The 9,290-nt window shown below is 45.2% G+C and overlaps 1 long non-coding RNA gene across 1 annotated transcript; it reads left to right on the forward strand.

The window, feature by feature from the left end:
- Positions 1–5,803: 5,803 nt before the first annotated feature.
- Positions 5,804–7,800, forward strand: LOC119297177. The gene is made up of 4 exons (XR_005145564.1): positions 5,804–6,084; positions 7,111–7,259; positions 7,349–7,404; positions 7,558–7,800. It is a non-coding gene; the product is annotated as an uncharacterized LOC119297177 (long non-coding RNA).
- Positions 7,801–9,290: the final 1,490 nt, after the last annotated feature.

A 9,290-nucleotide genomic window follows, 5' to 3' on the forward strand; every position in this document is an offset into this window, starting at 1 on the left:
ATCTAAGTTGTCGTTTCTTAAAGTTTGGGGCTGCAATGGTTATGTGAAAAAGCTTCAGCCTGATAAGCTCGAACCCAAATCGGAGAAATGTGTCTTCATAGGATACCCAAAAGAAACTGTTGGGTACACCTTCTATCACAGATCCGAAGGCAAGATATTTGTTGTTAAAAATGGATCCTTTCTAGAGAAGAAGTTTCTCTCGAAAGAAATGAGTGGGAGGAAAGTAGAACTTGATGAGTTAGTTGTACCTTCTCTCGAATTGGAAAGTACTTCATCACAGAAATCAGTTCCAGTGATGCCTACACAAATTAGTGAGGAAGTTAATGATGATGATCATGAAACTTCATATCAAGTTACTACCGAACCTTGTAGGTCAACCAGAGTACGTTCCGCACCAGAGTGGTACCGTAATCCTGTTCTGGAAGTCATGTTACTAGATCATGATAAACCTACGAACTATGAGGAAGCAATGATGAGCCCAGATTCCGATAAATGGCTTGAGGCCATGAAATCTGAGATGAGATCCATGTATGAGAACAAAGTGTGGACTTTGGTTGACTTGCCCAATGATCGGCAAGCCATAGAGAATAAATGGATCTTCGAGAAGAAAACTGACACTAACAGCAATGTTACTGTCTACAAAGATCAACTTGTTGCAAAAGGTTTTCGACAAGTTCAAGGAGTTGACTACGATAAAACCTTCTCACCCGTAGCGATGCCTAAGCCTGTCTGAACCATGTTAGCAATGCCACATTTTATGATTATGAAATTTGGTGAATGGATGTCAAAACCACATTCCTTAATGGATTTCTTAAAGAAGAGTTGTATATGATGCAATCAGAAGGTTTTGTCGATCCTAAAGGTGCTAACAAAGTGTGCAAGCTCTAGCGGTCCATTATGGACTGGTGCAAGCATCTCGGAGTTGGAATATACGCTTTGATAGTGTGATCAAAGCATATGGTTTTATATAGACTTTTGGAGAAGCATGTATTTACAAAAAATGAGTGGGAGCTCTGTAGCATTTCTAATATTATATGTGCATGACATATTGTTGATTGGAAATGATGTAGAATTTTCTGAAAAGCATAAAGGAGTGTTTGAAAGTATTTTTTCAAAGAAAGACCTCGGTAAAGCTACTTACATATTGAGCGGGCATCAAGATCTATAAAGATAGATCAAGACGTTTGATATGATTTTCGATGAGTACATACCTTGATAAGATTTTGAAGGAGTTCAAAATGGATCGGTCAAACAAGGAGTTCTTGCCTGAGTTGTAAGGTATGAAGTTGAGTAAGACTCAAAACCCGACCATGGAAGAAGATAGAGAGAGAATGAAAGTCATTCCCTATAACTCAGCCATAGGTTCTACTAGCAAACATGCCCGTGTGTTGCAATTGGAGGTAAAATAAAAATATTACATTTTTTCCTTTGCAATGAATATTATCAAAACTTTAGTATGTCAATAAACATGGCTCAAGACCCCTTCTCCCCTCTTCAGATTCACGTCCTCGATTTAAACACGATTTAAACACGGCACGCCATCCTGTCGACAGTTATCCTTCTTCCCACCCTTCCAGCAGTTGTTGCGGTGCACACCTGTTCACAATGCGTCTGAGCATGATCATATCCCAAGGCAATGAGCTCACTGGCATGCATCACATCTGTCATTGTGCCCGCGCAAAGGAATGTTTAAAACGTTAAAAACTAAGAGCAACTCCAAAGGGCCGACCCATTTCATCCGCCTGCGTCCGTTTGGGTCGGCGCGGACAAAAGTGGCGGCCCAACGCGCCGACCCAAACATAAATCACGTCCGTGTCGCGTTCACGCCGATGTAATTGCAGCCCCAATTTGCACCCCAAATGCGTCGGCACGGACGCCGAACGGACGCTTTGCGCGCCTTCCCGCTGTCCGCCGCATCCCCACATGGCGGTCGTCCAACTACCCGATGCCCACGCTGTCATCTTAACTTATGACGACGGGCCCACGCATCAGCGACGGCGCTCGTCCTTTTTTAAGCCGACCGTGCGGCGGGGCTGTCCTCATCCAAACTCGCCGTCCACATCTGCCATCATTTACTCCCTCGTCGCCGGCAAACCCTAGCCACCACAACCATAGCAGAGATGGGCCTCTTCTCCGGCGCCAGCGGCAGCAAGGCCAAGGGCAAGTCCCCTGCCACCCCTTTCCTCCCGCCTCCGCTGGCGCCAGCGCCTCGCCGGCAGAGGCAGCGCGTGAACGTGCCAGTGCACTAGGCGGAGTGGCACTGGCAGCACCATCAGCCTCTGCCGTATCCCGACGTGACACTGCCACACGACTGGCATCTGGATCCAGAGAGGATCCCAGTGCCGGCGGCGCCGCGGTCGGCTCGTGCTCACGCGGAGGAGGTGCGGCGCCGGCGGGCACTGCTGACGCCGGAGCAGCTCCGCGAGGCCGCCTACGCAACCGACTCGCCCAACTGGGCGAGGTGGTTCGCCTTCGAGCACGAGGAGGCGAGGCGACGGGGCGTGCGCGAGGTCGACCGGAGGTCGCCGCCACCAGCGCTCGTCGTCCGCGAGGAGGACTAGGCGGCGGAGGACGCCTACCAGGCAGCACTTGCGGCCGTCTTATGGGAGAGCAAGGAGGACGAGCGACGCGGGGTGGAGGCGGAGGAGGCGGCGCAGGCGGAAGAAGAGGCTCGATACGATGCGGCAATGGCGCAGGCCCTTGCCCTCTCCACAGCGGGCGACAGCGTGGTGCCGCCGGTGGCCCCGCCGCCCCCCATCAAGCCGGAGGCGGAGCCCGAGCCGTCCCCCATCAAGCGCTACTCCTGGACGGGAGTAGTGCGCGAATGGGTACGCGCGCCACCGGTCTGGATGGGAGCGACGCCGGCGCAGGAGCAGGCGTACCTCAAGCACTGGCGCAGCATCAGGGTGGACGAGGAGCACCGCGATGGCGAGTACCTCGAAATGCTCAAGCGCGACCTCGGGGAGGAGCAGCGCGAGGCCGAGGAGGAGGCACTGCCTGCGCTGGCACAGCCCGACATGACGGCGCTCTGGAACACGGCGTTCGCGTGGGCCGGGTCGGCGCCGACGCTCATCGACCTCATGGACCCCGGGGACGACGACGAGGACGCCTAGGGCAGCGCACCGCCTCGTAATTTAGGCTATTTTTATTTATTTATAATGCAAATGTGGACGCGTGGACTCTCGCCGGCCTTCGTGGCCGGCTTTAATATTTAATTAATGCCATTTTCTTTTTTAATATGCATGCTTTCTTTTTTTGCGCCATCAAAAATAGGTTCAGGCCAGCGTTGGACGCACGCACCGACCCAAATGCGAAAGCGAACATCCATGTCCGTCTGGCCGACCTAAACGGAAAAAAAGCGGACGAAATTGTCGTCCGTTTGGGTCGGCCCATTGAAGTTGCTCTAATCTCACCAAGAAAACATGAGGACCGTCCTCCGCTTGCTACTCCTTACACCTGGTCCGCAAGATGTGATTCGAGGAGCGCAGAGACATGGTAACTTTTTTCTTTTTACCATACTAAAGTATATATATGTATTACCATTATCATATCGTTGATCTAACATGGAGGACCACATAAAAGATCTCTTGATATTTAACAGTTACTCTCCTGGCAACACTTGCCCTCCTGGCAAGAAATAACATTGATAAAATGAAAACCTAGGTGAATAGCAGTCGAGTATAGCTCGAGAAAAGCACAGGACCAAACAAAATGCCAGTTGTTCTTAAAAAATCATTACAGTTTATTATGCAAGGCTTGGAGATATTTTTTCCCTACGTTTCTTCCTGCAGAAAGAAGCGTTACATGGAATGTATACCTGTGCCAAACCAGCGAGCTTTTGCTAAAAAAGAAGAAATCCTGCTTGAAGATGATGATTTTCTCAATAGCAATTAATGGGTCCATCAATGTTAGTATTAATCACACCATGATTCCTTGTACTTGCATCCTCCGCAGCTTTGTGTGCTTCCTTGTACTGAAAAACATACAGCACAAAGATCAGAAGATATGGGTCAGGGTAACTTAGGATTTGTGATCAGTACTTTGGTTTAACAAAACATGAACATCAAAAAGGATGCATTCAGTTATCTATTGTATTCTAATTCATAGGCACTTAGGGCAGACATTACTGTAGCCATAAGAGAACATAGCAACAGGTCGTGAGCAGATAGATGATAGCGAAATTGTGAGAGAGATGAGCTAAAGCAGCCAACAATGAGAAAGAGAAGACTGTCCGCAATTTTAAACTCTAGTGTACCTGTGTCCTCACCCCACAAATAAAGTGTACCTGTGTCCTCCCCTGCCCTTGTTTTTAGTGTTCAGGTTCACATATTTCTGGACTACTTGAGAGTGAAAATAAACTTTAAAGCTGATATAGTATGAACCTGAATAACAACAACTGGGAAGTGGAACTGCATTTAAACCTGTCGCGTTTATAAGAAGTTTTGGAAACAAACTAATATGTGAGAGTACAGGAGAGCTGAGAAGATGGTGCTCCAGCTCTTTTCTTTCAGAAGTTTTGGAGGCTGTTCGATACATTCAGCTACTGCATTTGATCAGACATCATTTACATCAAGAATCGCATGTATCAGTTTCAGTCTTGAAATAACACTCGCATAATCAGGGGTTCCATGATTTGAGGCATTCTCTTCACCAGGCAAATGTGCGCGTGTGTTTGTGTGTAGAGGAAAGACATAACAGTCTCTAGAATGCGAGTCGCCTTTGTAGACGCTCAGATAGAAAAAACAAATAACATAAAATTAAAAATCATCTAAGCGTCATCCCTGTCAACGCTTAATGCTAAGTATGGGCGCCTTCGGCATTCTACCTTGCGGGTAGGAAAATAGCCAATCGCTTGATGCATCTTTCGGCATCGATGCCACATATGACATCGGGATTTGAGGCCCAATAGCCATCGATCGGCTTACGTGGAAGTCGCCAAAGGAACTTGGGAGTTAGGGGATTTCTGTTGCGAGACCTTTTTATGGGCTGCTCAGGCCAAGTCCGAGTTGGGCACTACATGGTTGCATGCTTGGCCTCGAACAGTTCTCCTACGGCAGGGACTCCCATCCGAGGTGGAGTAGGCACTGGCGCCAGCAGAAGGTTGGACATGAATGAGGCCACGATTGGTGCTGTGTGGAACAGCTGATTCCTTTTGTCCGAGAGTGCTTGTTAAATGTGTCTACTGTATAATAACCATGAAAAAATGCCTGGGTATAGTAGGAGTACGAAGGCACATCTATAATATAGGTTTTATGAGATACTTGAGCCACTACTGAATACAATACAGAAGAAAATGTGAACATCTCTTTGATGGGAACTCATCTATAATACTATAATAGTTCATCCCCACTAACCTATTTAACTAAGCATGCAGCCTATTCCACATCAGCAACCATTCTTCTATGGACACATCAGCACTAACCCTCCATTTGCTAATCCTTTTGATTTTGCATGCATGCCATTTTTATTCTGCACTCATAATCCTTCAAGCCACCATAATTAAAATCCTGTAGTCGTTTTTGATTAGCCACGGCCCACGGGGTACTGGGGTAGCCCAATAGCGTCGGCTCCACTTTCCTCGGATCCTTGGCTCCCACCTCTCAGTGAGAGCAATTCACGTCTCCACACTAAGGAAAAAAAATCAACAGATTTCTCTGTGTGATTCTCTTCCGCTTCCGTAACCGAGGGATGAGCCAGTCTAAACAGTTTCCTTCTTCAATTGGTCCGGTTTAATCCCAATCATAAAACCGCACAAGGGGCCGCATGTGGCCATTGGGTTCACCTCTTAATTCCCTGTCTCCTCTCCTCTCCCGATCCATCCATCCATATCTCTCCCATCTTTCTCTCCGCTCAAGCCCTCGACTACATCACGGTGCACTGCGCCTCTGCCCCCACCTCCTTCTGCCGCCCGCCCGCGCCTTGCCGCTAGGTTAGGTCACCCACGAACTACCGACGCACCACGCCGCGCCATCGACCTACGAATCTACGATCGCGGAGAAGTTGCAGATCATGGGAGAGCGGCCATGCTCTGCCTAGAGATGTCATCTGTGGTGCCATCTTCTTGCATCGCCCGTGTGGAAATTGGTAGGTGGCCGATTTGGCCTTTCTTTTTGCTCCCGTGGATTCAAAATTAAGCTCACCTTCTATCCTATTTCTGTTAGTATTTTTTGAATTGTCCTATTTCTATTAATGAGTTTCGCGATTGACATCTTTGCTGATTCGCTTGGTACAAATCAACCAACAACAGATTGCTCGCCAGAGGCGGAGCTACCTCAAGTTACCAGGATGCACAGGCATTAGGGTCGAAAGAAAATCTTAGTACGGGTTACCATCTCTATAGTGTGTGCAGAAGGTAGTAACAATGACAGTGCATCAGGTGTAAAATTGCAAGAGAAAAACACAACCTCGTAAGCTGTGATAGTGGACAGCAGGTCTGATCGCTGGTGGGCAAGGCAGGTCTCGGCTCTGTATGACTGAAGGCTTGCTAGGCTAATTTGAGAATGAGGGTCACAGCGCGGCAGAACTGGATCCCTGTCAGGCTATAATTGGTACAAGATTGGCACGTTCGTAACCACAAAATTCGTTTGATTTCTCACAAAGTGGCACATGTTTGCGTGGATGCTTCAGCTCTCTATAACCTAGGTGACAGCAAGGCATCACATGGCCAAAGCACGGACGCTGCAGCCTGCACTCAATCCTACAGCGGTCGAGCATCCGTGCAGCGCCGACCTGCTAAGCTCCACCCGCAATCCTTGTCAAAAGACATCACAAAGAACACACCCTAATCATATTAATGATTAGTTTAGAAGTTGTTTTTCCGAAGGTGTTTAATGGCAAATTTTAACATGGTCCCTCTTACCTTCTTTTTTACATGTGAGATAAGAAGGTAAGAGTCAATCAAGCCATTCATTGATGAGATCAACGGCTAAGATCTATTTTATACTCTTACCTCTCATGTGAAAAGAGGGGGTAAGAGGGACCATGTTAAAACTGCTCTTATATTCATACATTTTTTCCTACTTCCCTTCACAAACTTTTCGTGAAGTGGAGAATCCAGTTTATTTAATATTTTAGTGGAAGATTTATTTATTTAGTCTCTGCCAAATACAGGTACATCGGTTTTTTTTTTTTGCGGGGAAATACAGGTACATCGTTGATCACAAATGGACACATATCTTCCCAAACGAAAAGCAACATCACAAGAAGTCCAACCTCGCACTTTTGAATTTCCGTAACCATCGAGAAGAAAATAGCAGAAGGTTTATTCCCAGGTTACATTTATTATTTTCACTTCATAATTTGATGTCACATCTGGTTACTTTACATGTACTACTATGCTGGATTATAGGTAGGATGAATTATTCTACTACCGTCAACTTTCCCTTACGAGTGGCATCAATAATTGTGAGTGTATTAACTCAGTAAGAACTTGATCGTCCCTTATTTGTTATCATATGGTAGTGTGTCGTTTGTTTTTCTGAATTTTATATGCAAAGAATTTTTAAATACCTTACCGTCAGAGGGATTGAACTAAATATGTTTGCACCATTGTTAAAGTTGTGTACCAGGGTTGATTTTCTCCAGCTCGGCCCTGTTGATCGCCACTGCTGTACACGCAACCAGAGCGTCTACCATGTTGACCGCTAACACCAATACGCAAGAAGAAACCTTCCCCGGTGGCGGTGAGGAACATGACGAAGTTGTCGGTGCATGAGTGTATCTACGAGGTGAGGCCGGTGGGCTATAGCTTTGTGGTGATCTTTTAGCTGTAACTTCGAAGTTTTCTTCCCTTGCAAAAGAAGCGGAGCTGGTAGCCTACATATTATTTTTGTCAAATAAAAGACATTTGTTCATTGTTTTCCTAATTCTTTTATGAGAATTAATTTACCAAGTAAAACACTAAATTTAGGCAATATGTCCCGCAGCAACGCGCGGGGAATCATCTAGTTTATAACAATGCACTAACCCTTTGGAAATGCCAAATATTTCCTCCTACTCTATGTAGAGTATGCAAAGTTCACACAAGAAGAAAATGGGTTCCAGCATAAAAATCACAAATATATGACTGAAACATTCAGGTAACCACGGTCATGAAATAACCATACAATAGAGAGGGGATGATCGATTGTCTCCAACTAATTAAGGGAAATTAGATGGCAGAGAGATACATTCCCAAACTATGATTTTAGGCATGGAATTATATTATTGTTCATCAAATAAAAGAACAAGTTATATGATAATAAAAAATCTCAATAATTTGCCAAATCTGTAACTAAGAAGTATTCTGATGTTGTACAGATTTTTAATAAATTGACAATCATATTCACCAGCAAAGTTGTGTCTCTATACCTATAAAACATAAGCTATTTCAAATATGATGCTTGGAACGTAGCTTGAGAAAAGTTGGAAGAACTCAATGTGACTAAACAGGCTAGACATGGATTGGAATGGTGACTGAAAGACCAATCTCCACTGATTCGAGCAGAACACCAACAATTGTCCCCATGAACTGCCAGTACAGGTGTGATATTAGAGACCTCAAAGGCTTCTTGTTTCTTTCCTTGAAATTACCACTCTCGACTATTTAATTATTTATTTAGTATAAGCAAGTGAGTAGATAACCAAAACATAGGGATAACAACTCTATAATCCTACTAAGAAATAACCACTCATGTTTTCCAGATCACAAAATTCAGATACAGGAGACTGAGCGGATGAATAACTAAAAAGCTGACAAATTTATGGCTATTTTATAGTGAACAGTTAGCTCTTTGAAGTGTGGCTCTTGGTCAATTTAGCAACTGAACATGGATTGAGCAAATTTATTATCCTTTTTAATATGCTTTAGGTTACCGTTTGTAATGAAATAGCTCATCAGAATTTAACACTACATGGAAACTAAACTGAGCAAGACTTTGTGTGTAACGCATACCTGATGCCTTGAGCTCTGGAATGGTACTGCATAAATGTAGAGACAAAATGTCAGGCATAAACTGGTTGGTCTTTCATCAAGCAACAACTAATAAAATCAGGCCATTGGCAAGTTGTAAACATACAGGTAGAGCCGCACAATCAGACTTCTGACTGATATATTTTGAAGCCACGTTGCTGGAATAACCAATCAACTTCTATTTCACCTGGCTCGGCTTGGCTTCAGTGTAGATCGCATTGTACTGGATAATCCATACAAAATCAAATGAACCGTGGATCCTCGCCAACCCTTTAGCCGTCAACACCGGCAGCTTGGAACATGAGGTACACTTGTTTAAAGTGCAGATCCACATCAGATA

This window comes from Triticum dicoccoides, chromosome 5A (assembly GCF_002162155.2).
Source record: "Triticum dicoccoides isolate Atlit2015 ecotype Zavitan chromosome 5A, WEW_v2.0, whole genome shotgun sequence".
Lineage (NCBI taxonomy): Eukaryota > Viridiplantae > Streptophyta > Magnoliopsida > Poales > Poaceae > Triticum > Triticum dicoccoides.